This window comes from Pteropus medius, unplaced genomic scaffold, assembly GCF_902729225.1.
Source record: "Pteropus medius unplaced genomic scaffold, Ma_sr-lr_union100, whole genome shotgun sequence".
NCBI lineage: Eukaryota > Metazoa > Chordata > Mammalia > Chiroptera > Pteropodidae > Pteropus > Pteropus medius.
In genome coordinates this window covers 6414237-6431353 of record NW_024355205.1, presented here as the reverse complement: position 1 = coordinate 6431353, position 17117 = coordinate 6414237, and the positions used below count along the sequence as shown (strand labels likewise).

At 42.2% G+C, this 17117-nt stretch overlaps 1 protein-coding gene across 1 annotated transcript in view; it reads right to left on the bottom strand.

Annotated features, from left to right (window-relative positions):
* SV2C (synaptic vesicle glycoprotein 2C) overlaps positions 1–4661 on the bottom strand; it is a 164440-nt gene extending 159779 nt beyond the window's left edge. The window contains exon 1 of the mRNA XM_039857687.1: positions 4210–4661. The gene's annotated coding sequence lies outside the window, so the exon portion shown is untranslated. The remainder of the gene's footprint in view (positions 1–4209) is intronic.
* Between the last annotated feature and the right edge of the window lie 12456 nt (positions 4662–17117).

Here is a 17117-nt window from a genome sequence, read left to right as displayed (position 1 = left end):
AGAAGCTCTCATGCTACATGACTCAGCTGGGTAATATAAAACAAAGATCAAGTATCTCAATGAATATTAAAGAGAACAACATAGTTTAGAAAGTCCATGCGTTCTGAGTCTGGGCCACACTGCCTACCTAGTTCAAGAGCTCCTGCAAGTCTGGTCCTTTAATGATGAAACTCAATCCACTTGGCAGATTGATAAACAGCATATTTTGGGCCCACCCACAAAACTACTCACTTAGAATGTCTAGGATGGGGCTCAGAAATCTCCACTCGAACAGCTCGCCAGGAAAGTATGATACACTATTTGAGAAGCACTGGTCTTTCTGGCTATTCTAGGATTATAATTCATAATATTTTCAAATAGTGGCAAAAGACATGAGAAAGCATTTGGTCTAATTTGTCATAAATCTCACTGTGCTCTTAAACTGTCAGAGGGCCCAAGTGCTATGAGAAGACTAAAGCCCATCAATATAGTTTTTGTGTCTGGTCTTAATCATTTATGTTACATACTGTCCATGGCAAAAGATATAGCAGGCCTGGTGTGCATCAGGTGATCAACAGATTTCAAATGTTGTCATGTTAAATTGACTTGAATATCTGCTGTACATTAAGCTGAGATTATTATTTTTCAAATTTGGTCTTTTAAAATGTTTTAATGTACCCAATAGCATAATACAAAAACACCATTGAGCCCATAGCTCCATGTAAAATTTCAGTGAGTTAAAAACACTTCTTATATTTTACTTATAGGCAAAGTTCAAATTTAAAATATAACTCATCATGTATTTTTGCATTTCATGAAGGGAAGGAATATTAGAACCAGAAAGGACCAAACCATCTAAATCTACCCTTCTCCATTTACTTTATTTTGTTCAACTTTTCCCAACAGGGGAGCCATCACGATATGCAACTACTACCAATTGTTCCTAATTAAGAGAAGTATCCATGATAAAACTAAATGGTATCTCTATACCTCATTAAGAATTTCCAGAAAGAATTAAAATAGTAATTTCTTTCCCCCATTGTATACTCTCAGCTGTCTCAAATAAAGAAGCTCTAAATTCCAACTACTGCAACATTTTACACTGGTTGCTCAACAGGGCTGGAGTTGAAAAGGCAAAATGAAAATAATTTAGCAATGTTGTACCCAAACTGCACACAGCTGGGGAGCTGCCTCTCCTAGGTTTATCGAAATGATGAGTTTGTATGAAATTGGCCATGATATACATGTTCTAAATCATGCGTGAGACAGAAATTTCAGCAACATGGAACCAAGACACATACTGGTGAATCCTAGGTCTTCCCCTAATACAACCTCATAGAATAAAAAGGACTTTTTAACTTTCCCTAGTCATAGAAATTGACCATTATGTATGAGTAACATGAATAACAACAGAGTGAGCTGGCATTTTAACAAATCAACTGCTTTTATTCATGAACTATGCCAACAAGCTTTACCTCAGAGTAAGAGCTAATATCCCTAATTATAGGAAATGGATTTTCTGGCACTTACAGTCACGTGATATGCTTCACATTATGATGCCCTTTGTAGTAATCTTCTCAAGGGTAAAACTAGCATCCTGTTCTCTGAGGCAACTTCCACACTTAAGGAATATTATAGGGTTAATAATGAATAAAATTTTCCCCTAAAAGCTCTTAGGCTAGTCTGTTGCTCAGACCAGAGAAGCTACTTTTACTGTCATCAGGTCATAAAAAATAAATTTGATTTCTCTACTACATCATCAAAACATTTATATGCGATCAGAGCTTTTCTTTTCTCTTACTTCTCCAGACAGCAGGTAATAACATTTGATTTTATATTAGACTGAGGAAAAGTCTATTGTCTGCATTCACTAAGACTGAAGGCCAAATTTCCTTAAAGGAACAGTGTTGAAGAAAGTCTCTAGAATTTTTTAAAAGATACAATTGTTTTCTTCTCCCTAAGGGCTTTGTTTCATAATATTCATAGAGAATTTGTATGCCCAAAGCTCTCTGAGACCACCTCTTTTGTCCTCAAAACAACTTTGTAATAAGAGCTAGTCTGAGCTATTTTTCACATTTCTCAAATATCCAGGATGAACCCAAGAGGGTAAGTTACTTGTCTAAGGTGACATAACATAAAACTTGGAAAGTGGGGACTAGGATCTTTGTCTCTGGGCTCCCTGATAACTGCTTTTCTTCCTTCCTTTCTTCTCTCCCCCTCCCTTTCACTCCTTTTGCCACAGATAACTGCAGATTTAGGCTCACTGAGTAAGGCCAATAGAAAAACCTTTGCCATTAGGTTTCCAGAAAGTGGGGTGTTTTAAATATGATGATGATGATGATGATGATGATGATGATGATGATGATGATACAATGAAATGCGGATTGGGCTTTTTTTTCCTACCAGGAAATGATTCGTAGTACTGTTTGTAACACACGTTTTTACGCTATAAAGGAAGAATGCGGCACATTGTTTTGTAAGCCATTCTCGAGTGTCCTTTAGAGGCCAGGCCTCCTGACAAAACTGAAGAATGGTGAAGAAATGCTTTGGCTCTACAGAATCCCCTGAACCTCAACATCGAAGCTTTCACATGAAAACTTGCCGCGAGCACGAGGCCCTTTAGAATTTGCCACTGAAAATGAGTGAACGCCAAAGAGATTAACGCCAAATTCTCCTCTAGGATTAAGGATAAGAATTAAATGGAAACAACTTTCTCGGCGCTGTCAGTCAGCTAAGTATGCAGTAAGGGGGTTCAGAGAGACATAACACCATTCGGGCATCCTTGTTTTGGCGTCTTAAAAGATGCCCCATCCCTTCGGTCCCCCGGGGAGCGCCAAGCCGCTGGGGCGCCTTCCCAGCACTGCGGCGCACTGCGGAGCCGCTTGCCCGCCGGCAGCCCCAGTCCTGCGGGGCTTTCCTTGCTGCTGCTGCCGCCGCCGCTGCAGTGGGTCCGCCCTCGCCGCCCCGCGGGGTCGCTGCAGTGCGCTGCGTGGCATCCATCACCCGAGAGCCTCTGACGCACACACGCGCCCTCCCAGATGGAGACTCCGCGGCTTACCCTCCACCCGTACCCCCGCCCGCCCCTCGTGGGTCTGCATTTGCATCATTTGCACACGTAGCGAGTGACGCGTGCGCCCCCCGCTGGGCCATCCAGGCGGCACCTCCAACCCCCGTGACTCAGCCCCTCCCACTCCGCCCCCAGCTCGCCCACACGAATGCTCTGGGTAGTGCATCTGTGGCTGGGTGCCCAACGCCCCATGCCAAGTTCATCACCATATTCCGCAGTCCTCGTGGGCCCAGCCGGGGCGCTTCCCGCGACACGCTGGAGAAAAGTCTTCCCAGTTCTAGAACCCAGGAGGAAGGGAAAGAGCCCTCCAAGAGAAAGGGTCAAATGGATTAAGTGATCGCCTCCACAGCCCTCACCACCACCTGAAATTATCTCGGTAGTTGTCTACAGGTGATGGTCTTTCTCCGCCACTGAGCCTCCTGCCAATCCGTCTCTTCAGCCGCACCTGGCGCACAGTAGGCACTCCGTAGGGTTTTGCCGAATGCGGGCTCACAGTAGCGAAGCGCAAGCACTTAGAAACGGCCACCGCCCCGCGGATTTCCCCCTCTCCATCCCTCCCTTGCTCTCGCGTAGACACTAAACAGGAGCTTCGGGGACTTAGATGGAATAGTTTTTAAATTCCCCCGTGTTTCTTTTACGCTCCAGCAGCACCTACTGCGGCTGCCTCTGCACTTCCGCCACCTGCACATCTGTGGAAAAGTTAAGACCAAGGCTGGGGTGGACGTACTGGTCCCACACCCCGCCGGGGGCTCCAAACTGCTCGTTTGAAATCAGCATCCCGCATTTCCGTCGAACCACTCAAGCAAAGGATCGTGGAGGTCCCCGCAGAAGGAGGGAGTGGCTCCCGCATCCTAGCGGCTGCCCGCCCACCCGCTTCCCTGGTGAATCCCGCATAGAATAAGCCCATATCCCCTGACCTACTCCGAGCAACTGGGAGTCACTTCATCTGCTATACCCCGAATCCCCCAGTCCCGCCTCACCAAAGGCGCACGGCCGGGCAGCATTTGGCACTGAAACTGCTTCCCCGGGGGCAGACGGGGTAAAGTTGAGGTTCTACACGGCTGCAAAAAGTTCCCCAGCTGCACCACCTGGCCTCCGTGTCCCGCAGGAAAATTAAGCAGAGGCGGGAAATCCCGCCACCGTTGCCAGGGTCCCTCACTCACCGCTCCAACCGCCGGGGAACCTTGCCTTGGGTGCTGTCAGCGCTGCAGCCGCTGCCGTGCGGGCGTCGCTCCAGCTCGCTTCCCGGTGCCGCCTCCGTCTGCCACTCTCTCCTGCAGAGAGCGGAGTGGTGACTCTTCCAAGCGTGTCAGCGGCGAGAGGAGGGGCGGGAAAGTGGCTCTGGGCTTGCAAGCCGCGGTCCTCCTCTCTCTCCTCCGCCTGCGCCTCCTCCCCGGGTGCTGCAGTGCCCGGCGGCCGCGTGGCGAGAGTACGAGCCGTGCGCTGGGCGGGAGTCACGGCGCGCGGTGGAGGCGGGAGCCGCGCATCACTTGGTGCTGGGCCCGCAGACGCGCTCCGGGAAGTCGGGGGTGTTGAGGCGCTGCTGCTGCGCGGTTTGAGGAGAGTAGGGCCACCCCTAAGTAGCAAGTACTTTGGGAGGAGTCAGGGTTGTGGGCTCCGGGTTGGTGGTAGAGTACAGGAAAGGGGCACCAATACTTAGTCACTGAGTGTGACTATGCTTTGCGTACCTGGGGGCGGCGCCCCAAATCCGGTCCCGTGAGGGAAGGAATTCTGAGTGATAACCCCGGCTGGTGCCAGGGAAAAGGTTTGCCTCCTGTTTTTGAGCCTGGGACTGACCTGTTAACTTTGATTTGGCTTCCAGGAAGACGCCAGGCAAGGCTAGGTTGACCCTTCTCCCCCCACCGTACCTCCGCGCTGGCCTAAAAGTCGAGGGGAAGCTTGGGGTGCCAATAGGCGCAAACAGGAGAAAACTTTGCCATGTGTCTGAGGTCTCCTCAATGCCAGGTAGGGGCAGACAGCTGGACTCACAGACAGACATAGGAAGCGGCCCTTCGGCGAGGGTGGGGGGGGTGGGGGGATGGGGGGACTACCGAATATATATATATATATTTATATATTTATATTTATATATATAATATATATACATATATATATATTTTAAAACAGGAAGTGTGCTTATATTCTCAGAAACACTTCGCCCCCTGGCGTGCTGGAGACCCCAATTCGAGCTTCCTCATTCTAAAGCGACTGGGCCTGGCTTCTCCGGAGAACCCTGCCCCCGCGAGGCCGCACCCAAGGTTGGCGCCGCTTCCCCGCTGCCGCATCGGAGGGCGTAGCCCTCTGCGGGCTTGGAGCTGCTGCCCTTTCCTCTCCTTCACCCTCCACTCCCGCCTCCCACGCTGCCACTTAGACGCTGATTTTTCCCAAGTCCCTGACCCTGCCAGCTCTGGCCTCACACGGAACTCATGCGGGGTGGGAAGTGGCCACATAGGCAGTTGCCTTCTCTGTACTGTAGTCACTGCTCAAGTGACGGGTGATAGCGGATAAAAGCATGCGGCTCATGAGGGAGAACTGCAGTCAGATTAGAGCAGAACTACACACACACCTGCACACACACACACACACACACTGTCTGTGCGCCAATGTGTTCTATTCGTGTAAATATGCCTGAATGATTGAATGGTTGGGTATGTGGATATATAAATATTACACGAGCATTTGCCGGGAAGGGGATCAAGCCCAGAGAAGCTAGTTGGGGTAAGTCAGTTCAGTTCATCCTGAGCTTTCCTGCTTGGTTTGTGCCTCTATGCATGATACACGCCGGTGGAAAGAAAATAGAGACAATCCTAGGCCTACAACTTTCCCCTCTCTGCAGTTTAGGCACTCCAGAACTTTAGGTTATGATTCTCCTGTCCCATTGAGCCCATACTTACCACATTGGTCTTTGAAAGCCTGCCTGGGTCTTGTTTTGATTAAAAGCTTTGCAGTTTGCAACTATATATGGTGCTGTGAGGTGGCCGGGTGAAATGATAATGAGGTAACATGCTCATTTGAATTTCACAGATCCTGCATAAACAAATTATTTAAATCAAATAATTATTTAGGCTAAAATTATTGCGTTGTTATTATGAGAAGGAAAATATACTCCACGGGAGTGCCTATAAACCCAGCATTGGAAATTAAATTATGAAATTTAAAAAAATCATAAGTCTTATCCAGATTGCCTACATAGTATATATAAAATTTTGAGCTCTCAACTGCAAAATGTGCTCTTAATTCACTGAGTTCTCTAATGGATACCCTCTTGAGAACCTCCTCCCAAATGTCACAGAATAATGGATTTTCTCAAGTGATAGAAGTCCAGAAACCCATGAAACAAACCTTAAAAATGATCAGTGTGCTCTGTGCTATGCTATCTCTTCCTTAAATCATTCTCTGGTGCTGTCCATGGAAGATATTTAAAGAAGTGTATAAATTTTTCTAGATGCTGAGTTTTTGTTTTGATGCATTTGAAGATAACAGCCCCTACCGGAAAATCTCTGTTTTGCAGGAAATATTTAATTTAAGACCAGGTTGTGTTGGAGGAGGGTATTTTAATGTTGCGTTTTTGGAGCACAACACATTTTCTCTTGATGACAGTATGCGTAGGTTCCTCAGCTTGCCAGGAGCTGCTCTCATTTTAGGGTCCCTCGTGGCTCCAGGCCTACTGGATCCAGCACTCAGAATAGTCTTCTTCACACCTTCAATTATAAGGACATGTTTTCTCTCCTAAAAACACTTGTCTTGTAAGGGTAAAGAGGACACTTGCCCTGTTTCCACAAAATCCCAGTGGTCTAAAGTTACTACCCCACTACAAATCAGAAATTTTATTCCTCAGTGCAGTGTCTGTATGTGATGCTAAAAAGCAAGCCATTAAACACACTTAAGGAGCATCAAAGATCTGTAGTGTGGTTTCAATAACGATAATTCATGCTGAGTACAGATGCAGAGTGATTAAATTTGATAACATGCACAAGAAGCACAGTGCCTAGCATGTAGTAGGTATAGAATAAATGTTAGTTTCTTACTTCTTTTTGTAGCCGGAGTAAGGTTTTCCAAAAGCTGTGTCATGGAGAGCTTTGTCCTAGGAGATGTTCCTACAAGCTCAGAGTAACATCTAGGTTCCAGAACAGGGGTCTGAAGAGAGCCTCATATACTTGGACCAAGGTCTTATCTGTCTCATCATCCTCACCTCCATCATTAGGGTTCAACAGCAAGACACAGACACCCACCCTTCTCACCCCCAATACTCATAGCTTCCCCAACACTCTGTTTTGAGTATATCAATGTTAACCTCGTTAAGCCCTTAATGCCTATTTATATCAGTTACTACAAGCAGCCACAGAATCTCAAGTGCATTTCTCATCTCCTATATTCTAATACTCATAAGGTTCGGCACATCCTTTATTCTGTCCCTTTCTGCTGCTCTAACTCTTGAAACCCTTTGACTAGACCTTCTAGAATGCATTAGCAAAATGCCCTTTATCCTCAGCCTCTTCTCTGAGTGTTTCTTTCCCTTCCTGCTCTAATAGAAGCCTCTCCCACCCAAAGAACCTGCTCCCTCATAACCCTTTTAAGTGATGGCTGTTCAGCTGTTTATTTCTTCTCCAACTCTTACATCATTGTGTCTGGAGGTAAGAAGGTAGGGTCCTTTTTGTTCCTCATTGCTGCTTCCAGAACATTTTTTGTCTCTTCTCTCTGACACCTACAGCTTTGAACCTCACTTCATCGAGTTATTTCGCTCTCTACTTTTAAATGTTGCTGTCATACTCAGACCTCTAAGTCATTCTGTACCTTTCTGACTCAAGATCACTCCCTAAACACTAATCCTGCCTTAATCCTTGCAAATTTAACATACACAGAAATGTTCATTCCAACTAGCACTACCATTAGTCTGAAGCAAGCAAGGGCCCTATCCCTCTCCTCTCTGGCCCCTGCCCTGTAACTGAGTGGGCTTATGCTTTAGAGTGCCTTACTTAAAAAATTTTAAGTGCTCCTCTGGTGTCTGGGTTTGTAGCCCTAAATTTTCATTAAACTATGAATTCAATTTAATATTGGGCTGGTAATTTCCCAGGATGCTGGCAGAAAAAAATAAAAATCATTTCTGGAGGAGCACTCCATCCCAGACTTCCAATAAATTCCCTCAAATAAGTTTTTGGTGAAAGTTAGAAATAATGAAGTATATAAAACAACTGAGCACAAGGAGGGGTGGTACCACAAAGGAAAGTCAGCAGATAAACAGAGGAAATGTCAATCTTTACTTAAGGAGAAACTTTAGATATTGGAATTACCGGTCACATTTATTATTATATTTGACAAAAAAATAAAAGACAAGCTTAAAAATACTTACAGGCAATAAGAAACTACAAGGAATGAAACTACAAGGATTTGAAAAGGCACCAAATTAGTCTCTGTCCAACTCTGCTGGTTGCCTTACCAACATCCAATCCAACTTCCGCACATATTCATACCCTACTCCTTCCTCAAGGAACCCTGATTTTTTTTAGGGATCCACCATTTTTAAAAAATTGCACTCATATATTTAACAATACAGTTTTATACAGAATGCTAAGAGCTCTTTTCTTCATATTTTACAGAAGGGCTTGAAACAATATGGATCTTCTATTAATATTCACACCACTGCACAGCCAAATCTACCTCCTAAATAGATGGATTATAATTCGTTTAGAGCTTAAAGCCTTAAAGGCAATAATCAGTGGAGGAAGAGTATGTAAGTTTATTTTACATAACTGATAAACATGAATAGAATAATAAAATCTAGTATGGTCTCATGAGCCCTGAAGGAGGTGATGCTTGACTTGGAGGAATTTTTGCTCCATCCAAATAAACACATATTTGCAACTCCTGTGACTCCAAGGTCATGAATCAAGTTCCCTTCCTGCCAGAAATCATGCTGCCAAACTCCGTTACTTGATAGGTCTTTTAAGATCTGTAAAAAACAATTGCAAAATTAAAGTGTATGCTTTTCTTTCTAGCTTGTGGGTAGATTTTTTTTTCTAAATTAGTTACTTCTTTCAGGGTTGCATTCATTCACATGTAGATTTGCAGCTTGGGAGACAGTAGGAGAACTCGCCTGGGGCGTGGTATTAGCCATTTTCGGTGGCAAAGATCTGCAGAAGCAGCAGCCGAATGTCTTCTCCTGGGCTACTCCACTGCTTTTTCCTCCTGCTGCCTTTGAGATGCTTGCTCTGACTTCCAACCACCGCCCGCCCCCCACCATCACCTGCGCCCCAGCCCTTGCCCGCGTCCGCATCTCAGCAGTGAACCAAAATCCATCATTTTTCACTTGGCCATGTGCTTTCGGAGCGAGTTTCATTACATCTTGATCGGTCCAAAGCAGTCATGGAATAACATTACCCTCTCCAGTGATTGGTTTGGGCATGGACATGTAACACAATTTTGGCCAACCACATGTAAAGAGAACACTTCTGGAGAGCTTCTGGGAAAGGTTTCCTCATTTCTAAAATATAAATGAAAAAGAAAAGTCCCATTTCTGTTTTTAGACATTATCATGCCTAAATGTGACATTTAGAACTTCTGCAAATGTCCTGTAATCATGTAGGGCAGGTAGTCTAATGACAAAACACATGAAGGATGTAAGAGCCAAGTGAATTTCATAGACGTGGAGCCACATCCCTGTACCACACCTGGAACAGCCCTAGCTCTTTTGTGCTGTAAAGAATTTTCCTATTTTTAAAAATGACATTATGTCAGAGTCTTTTACTCACAGTATTCTTACATCTACAGTATTTCCAACTCTAAAAGAGTATCTGGCATATAGCAGACCCTCTGCAAGTGTCTATTGATTTAAACTGAGCTGTGTGTCAAGTTCATTTCTGCTGAGAAAACAAGAAAGATGTCTCCATCTGTTGGTCCCCAGATCATAGAAAATGTTTGGCAAATATTTTCTTAAAGCCAGAATGGCTTCAGGATCTTAGCAAGCAAAAGGGAAACTTTAGGACTCCAGATGGAAGGCTGAAAATAAAAAAGTAGCTCAGTGAAAACTCAGATTCTGGAAGAATCTTTCTGCTCAAATAGCCTGGGAAGAAGCTGCTCTAGGCAGGGCCAGGGAGAGAACCCGAAGAGGTCTCTAGCCTCCTCTGGTGGCTCAGAGGGAAAGTCAGCATGTCTCAGGAGTCTGTTCTAGGGGTGGAGATGGGGAAGGGGAGTGGAAAAATAGCCACAAGAGATAATTCTTTGGTAAAAAGAGGCGTAATTTGATGTCTGTAAAACCTTCTGTTAAGAAGGAGAGAGATAAATTAAAAGGAGCTCTAAGTTGGTCAGGGATGCACCCTAGCTATATCTGTGGACCCATAATTGTTGTCTTCTATGTAGTTTGTTCCCATATATATCTGCATATCTAGAATAAAGTAGGCTTATCACCCAGAAAATGTCTAGGTTCAGTGCATGGGGCTACTGATAAGGCACAAAAGGGGAGAGTGTGTTCCTGAGGTCTGAGTCCCAGGAAGAGGAGCCCCTAATTGATGGCAGAGAAGACGGGCCACCTCACACATTGTGGGGTCTCAGTCATTGGTTTGGAGATATCCAGGAGAAGTGCTGCTGTCAGTAGGCAACTCACGTGTTCCGAATATCCCAGTGACTACACAGTGCCTCTGAATAAAGTGTAAACTCACAAGCCTGTCGGTTTGTCTCCTGTCAGTGCCCACCAGAGAGCCTTCGGCACAGAGGAAGCGCTGAATGATGAGGTGGCCAGGATGGCCCAGCCAGTCTCTGACCTCAGCCACACCAGCGCTTGCACAGAGGTCTGCGAATCCTCGACCTATAAGGGATGGGAGTTGATGGATACATATTTCAGTGTTTTTACCTCACGGAAGGATAATTCTGAGGTGTTCTATGCAGTCCCTCAGAGGGTTTCTGGTAGAATAGCATCCAAAGGCCCATAGTGGTAACCAGCTCATTAATAAATAATTTACTGACTTTCCTCTCTTATCTTACTTCTCTGCCTGCTCACGCTACGAAGAAGGGATCACTTCTCCAGTAAACCACATGTACTCAAACCCTAAACCCAAACTGGGAACCAGCTGTGAGAATCTGGCACCAGTCTTCCTTTCCAGTCTTTTCCCCCAATATTGCCAATTTGAATCTTTGCTTCAGATACTCTGGGGCAAAGAGTCACCAAGTTTTTCTACCTTTGTAAAGCTGTTGTAGCCACTCACTGCCTGGAATACCAAATGCCACCTTCTCTACTATACTTTTGCCAACCATTCTAGGTAAAAGTGGCCTTCCAAGTCCATACTCTAATAGCTCTTAGATTCGATGGCATATATAACCCTCATCGCTTACCAGCTTGATTATAAGTAATATAATTCTGTCTCATTTCCTGTAGTGTAACAACTTTTGAGGGCCCACAATCTCCCCAACACAATGCCTTCCATATCAGCCATGCTAAATACAGTTTGAATGATTGCTCAAACATTTAAATAATCTTGTACATTCCTTCATGAACTTCTCTTTCCAAAATGAGACTTATCAAGGGTATTTCTATATGAGGGAATTAAAGCTTCACATTTTGCAATTCCTTCTTTTGAGGATAATTGCCCAAGAGAACCCTGAGAAAACTCCAATGTTCTTAGAATTTTTATTTGATTTAGATTAAAAAATATAGATGTCTACTTTGTCAGAAGAGTAATCTTTGAATTTTTTTTCTTCTCGTTTTCTTTCAGTGATTTCTACTGCTGCTCTAAGCTCTATGACAAGTGTTATGGTTCCTCTGTACCCAAATAATTCATAGCTCAAGTCTGAATATTCCCATTGTGTCTTCTACATTATCACTGGCTAGATTTTCCTTTTTAACATTCTACCACAGGTTTGCTAATACGTTGAATTCTATTAAGTTATTTTCCTGCTCAAGGGAGAATGATCATTTCCACATCCGGAATTTGTCTTGCATAATCGTTCTGCTCCAAATTAGTGTTCTAACACTCAACTTTTCTATTTTAATAATAGACATGCTGATTCCCTCCCCCACGCCCCCCCCACCTGATCTAGCTATTAAAAATGCATGTAGTAAGCTCTCAGGAAGTTAGGTTTACTTCTATTTTTGGCATGATCCATTGATATTTGTGACCCAAGTTTTGGGTCACAAATGGCTTTTTATTTTAAGAGGTACCAGCACCATGAATGTTAATGATGGAAACATTTGGTATTAATAGTTTGTCTAATTCACGTTTTGCTCTTTCTCTACCCTTAGACTAAAGCCATTTCCTGCTGGTAAAAATATTTTTAAAATCTACTCACCCTTGGCTCCACTCCCAGTCTCAGTAAGAGTTCTCTGAGTGCCATAACCATTTCTTGCATAATGATGCATCCTATATGGACATTAGATCGCTCATGATGCAATTTGAGCTCATTTCTGTATTCTGTGGCAGCCCAAGACTAAAGCTTCTTTAATAATGGGGCCTGAGTGAGCAGATGAAGCTTGCCAGGGGTTCTCTGCAAATCCTGAGAAGGCAGCTTCTCACCTTTGTGACCGATGTAAAGTCAAATTGAGCTCATCTTAGACTATTGTCAATTCTAAGGAAGGGTATAGAAAGTCTTATTTTGTCATTAAGTCTAAGCCATAGTTTACCAAAAGTTCTGTGTTTGGGGATTATAGGAAACTTACCTGCTCTCTGAAGTGCTGGAGAAGAAGCTTCTTTTTAACCCCTTCTCATTCATCCCATGAGAGGTGGAGTCAGGTAACTAGTGGGTGCCTAAAGTATGGTGGGCTCCATCTTGTATCTCTGACCCACTACCTCAAATGTCACATGAATGCTGTGTAATTCCTGTTTCTAAAAGAGGTAGCTCCTCTCTGAAAGCTTTCTGGAAATGTGGCCTGGGAGACTCCTTGAAATATCAGAAGTTAGTCCAGGATTTCCATCAAATGGATTTCAAAAACACCCTTCTTCAGATTGTCCCAGAGACAATGCAAAAATGGCCCAAAGGGTAGAAGATATTGCAGATCATTGGTTCTCAGAATGTTCAGTGAAGGCATTTCCTTGGCATATCGTCCAGATAGGTTAAGACCAAGAGATCACAGAGTACAATTTTCATGAATCACCAGAGAATGGCTACAATTTAACACACAGGACAAATGTCATCTTTTTTAAATATAATTTTCTCCCACCATGGGACAAAGAGCAGGAGATCAGTGGGAATTACAGGGGACTGGGCTGAGACCTCAGAGACCTGGAGAAGGCAGGGCTCCACATTATTATTTATAAAGAACATCAGGATTTCCATCCAGGTGAAAAAAAAAAAACTGAGGCGTCACCAAGTTGTTATCCTTAGAGAGGGCCTTGGTCTCAGGGATGGTAGACAGTCGCCCGGTAGAACAAGGCCTGGGAACCAGACCAAAGGCACAGTTATCACTGTGGTGGGAGCTGAGGACACCTCTTCTTCCTCTAGCCTGGAAATACCTGTGCACAAATAGAGCAGTTGTTGAGGATTCGAGAATAAATGCAGCACGTTGGCAGAACTCTGCTTAGAACATGCGCAGGTGGACAGCAGAGATCTTATAAGAGTTCAGACTGGCAACATCCCCCAGGAACTCAGGGCACTATGCCTGGTCTTCTCAGCCAGGATGAGAGAAGCCTAGCATTCTGGTTGCGGGCTGGGGCCCTGGGGCCCTGGGTTGATCTTGGATGTAGAGCAGGACTGTATTCCAAGCTGCAGAGCAAAGAGGGTGATCTAAGAGACGGCTTCCAGGAATGTGGCCAAAGTGACAAGCCAGCAGATAATACAACTGAGGCAACAACCCAAAGGGACCACACACAGCTAGAATCCAGATAGGAGGTTTGTGGCAGTGTATGGTCCATAAACAGCAGGAAATGAAACTGAGACTATCTCAGGCCCAAAAAAGGTGAGAGATTGGAAGAAAAATGAGTCAGTCACAGAATTACAAGAAGAACTGAAGAGCCAGGTCTGGGAAAGACAAAAGCCAGGAGATCTCTAAACTACGAGAAGCCTCTTTTAGGACTGTCTTTAGAATAATTCAGCTGCCTCTACTGTTAGGACTAGCCTGGGATTCTCAGGAGAGTCTGAATGGACCAGCCCACTAGGACCACAGAGAATGTGAGAAGAGGCCATTTGGCAAAGAGAAAGTAGGATATGGCTCCCAGGAGAACAGAGTGGAGGAGGTTCTGTACAAGACAACACGAGAGAGAGATCCACTTCAGGGCAGCTGAATGACAATCTGAGGCAGAGACTTGAATGGAAGGCAGAGAAAGCAGTAAGGAAAGATGCCCTGAGGCCCGGGTCATTTACAGCACCCTCACAGCCCCAGTGAAGCATGAGAATAGAGTGATCATATGAAGGGAGCTGCTCAGAGACATGGAGCGGCCACCAAGTCAGACAGTTGGCCTGTGAGAGGACAGCAGCCCCTTTCCTTCTTGGTTGAGTCACAAAGCTTATGATGTTGATATAGGGACTCTATACTCCAGATTCTTGGCAGAGAGTGATTATAGCTTCAAACTTTGTACTGCTCATTTCTTATCAAAAACTCAGTTGCGGCTAAAAAAAGGATTTATGAAGGTTCTAAAAACCAGGCAATGCATCCATTTGATACTTTGAATGTTATAGCTGTATCACATCAGATCATCTGGATGAGCTGTATATCTGAGGTGCCTTTTCCTTTAATAAAATTTTTTTTTGTGCACTTTACTATTTTTTGCACTTTGCCAATTTTATTAACTGTACTTTGATATTATGTTAACAGCCTGCATTTCAGGATATTATAAAAAACAGCCTCATTAGTATGGAAGTGGTAGTGAGGGCTTTAGTCTCTACGTCAGGCAGAACAGTCTTTAAGTAAACCCAAGGGAATTTTTCTTTTAATTCTTAGTATCAGTAAAATATGCAAATGTTTTATTTTATCCTAGCTATATTTTATCCTCTTATATAGATTTTGGTAAAAGCTTCTTAGTTCTTTTTGGAGTGTTTCAGGATAGAAATAAATAAGAACATAAACAAAATTACTTTTCAACCTATTTAGATCAGATAATTGCTACTATGTTACTATTTTGAAGGGTAAATAAAACATTGGAAGCTATTTAATTATGAAACTAGAAAATCATGATATAAAAATTTTACAGCAGTAATACAAAAAGAACAAACACTACAGACCAATCTCAATTATGAATATAGATACAAAAATCCTGAATAAAATGCCAGCAAATTGATTTTGGCATGGTGAAAAAAAAGAGGGTAAACCATGACCTCATAGGTTTTATCAGAATAAAAGCTTAGAGAAAGTATAGAGAAAGGTATTAATAATAATCATGTGGTCACATAAAAATCCTATGATTACATCTCAATAGATGCTAAAATGTTAATCCTTAAAATTTCATACCCACTGTTAACTCATTAGAGATTTAGATATAGAAAAATACAGTCGTAAAAAAATATTTATATCAAACTGACACTCCTATTATTATTGAGGAAACACTGAGTGCATTCTCATTAAAATCAGTAATGAAATAAAGAGGACCATTATTATCAAGATCTTTTACCTTGATTTTATAAGCACTGGTTAATGGAATAAAAAATAAATAAGCGTCAAGAAAAAAACAATTAAGCAAAATAGCTGAATATAGATAAATGTGCAAAAATCCATAGCTATTTTATATATTGGCGATAACTATTATAAAGTCTAATTGAAAAGATTCTATTCACAAAAGCAAGAGAAAATATAAAATACCTAAGAATAAATTTATGGAGAAAATTGTGGGAACTACATGAATACAACCTCGAAGTATTACTAAAATATTTAAAAGTTGACTATGTAGAGACACATGTTACATTTTTGAACCAATAATCTGAATATTGTTAAAATTTCTGTTCTTCCAAAGTCAATTTATAGATTTACTAAAATACAAAATCCTTAAGTAGTTTTGGAGAATACTATCAAAATGATTGTAAGTGTACCTAGACAAATAAAATAGATAAGAATTACATACGCATTTTTGGTAAAAGAACAACATGGAGAACCCATTTCCCCCAAATAATAAGGTGCAATAATTAATTTAGTTTGGCACTGGCATAGAATAGTTTGTCAAGCTAATGGAGGATAACGGAGGGCCAAAACAGACTCTATCATATAAGAACTTTCAAATGATAAAATAGTCAAATAAGAAAAGACTCATTGATTAACTAGGAAAAAAATGAGTTTAGATCCTTACTTCATGAACTTTGGCAAGTTAAATTTTAGATTAAAAAGTTTATAATAAAATTATTAAGGCAATTAAATAATAGATAAAAATTGCAGTTAGTATTTGTCAAACCTCTGGGTCAGTGAGAAATTTCTAAGCTGAAAAGCAGTTAAAGAAATAACAAATACTGTTACTACTAATCCTATGACTGAATGCTTCCAAAGTGTGCTGTAGAGATTAAATCACAAGGAAACTTTAAAAAATGATGAAATGAAAATATAATCAGAAAGAAAACTGATATGTATTTGCAACAAGATTGATAGCTTTGATAGCCTTAATACACAAAACATTCATATAAATTATTAAGGGTAAAAAATAAGACCTCCATAGATAAATGGCCAAAGAAAATAAATTGGAAACTACCTAGAAAAAACTACAAAGAGTTAATGAACAAATATCCAATTTCACAGATACTTGATAAGATATAATTTAAAGCAACAATATATTTTTCATCATCAAAAACATTTTAAGTAAAAATTATTTATTCATTAACTTAGATCACATTTATTTTCTTTAAGGATTTAAAGCAATTTAAAAATACAATTAATGACATAAAAATTATTTTAAAGGTAAGAAAACTAAATCAAAGCCAAAATAAGGTCAAATAATAAGCCTTCCACAATGCTGGAAAATGAGTCACAGCCTGGCTTCTGAAATCCCTATTGGCCAAGTGGAGAAAGAAACACACATAATTGTAAGGCTTCATTTGATTATAGATAGATGCCAGTTGTTTACTAGGGGCTCAGGCTTTTTTGTTTTTGTTTTTCTTTTGTTTTGTTTGTTTGTTTTGGCAATGAAATCTGAGAGCAGCTACTCTCCTCTGTTTTCTTAAGAGATCAATA